We start from the raw sequence: 661 nt of genomic DNA, 5'->3' as shown, positions 1-661 counted from the left end.
AAACACAAAACTTCAAAATAATTTAAAAGGATACTCAGGAATGAAAAAATAAKGTTTTTAAAATTAAATAAAAAAGTTTGGGTTACCCAGAAGTGACAGCTGTCTAGCTTGTCACTTCCACTTGAATTCTCTGTACACAGAATTATATCTGTCAACATATGGCACAGTTACTAGATCTTGGTAGGTGCTTCTGCCATTCTCCAGTCTCTTTAGTTACATGAAGAATTTAATGCTACTAGCTAACTTTGTCATCTCAGGCACTTTCTTGCTGCAGACTTTGGATAACTGCAATTTCTCTTTTGAAAGCTTAATAAATAATAAAAAAAATATCTGCTGCTCTAGTACTAGTGAAATACAAAGCAAGCATTAATATACTGAAATTATTAGTGCAACTCAGAGGTCCTTGAGCTTCCTTAGGAATCTTGAATGTCATCTGCTCTTGGTGGTTTGCTAATTTTTCACTTGTCCGTTTTCTCTTTACTGGTGGGTTTTTTTGTGGGTTTTTTTTTTTTTTGTTTTTCCCTAGCAATGCTTTGTTTTGAAACAGATCCTCTAATGCATCTTCCATAAAGAAGCCTTTCACTGCAAGAATATCTTTAAGTTCCATAATGAACATGAACATGCAAAAAAAAATTCTGGTGATTTTGCCATGACCTTAGCT

The sequence above is a fragment of the Malurus melanocephalus genome, unplaced genomic scaffold (genome assembly GCF_030028575.1).
Source record: "Malurus melanocephalus ecotype Western Australia unplaced genomic scaffold, MMel_1.1 scaffold_50, whole genome shotgun sequence".
NCBI lineage: Eukaryota > Metazoa > Chordata > Aves > Passeriformes > Maluridae > Malurus > Malurus melanocephalus.
This window is presented reverse-complemented; position numbering follows the sequence as displayed.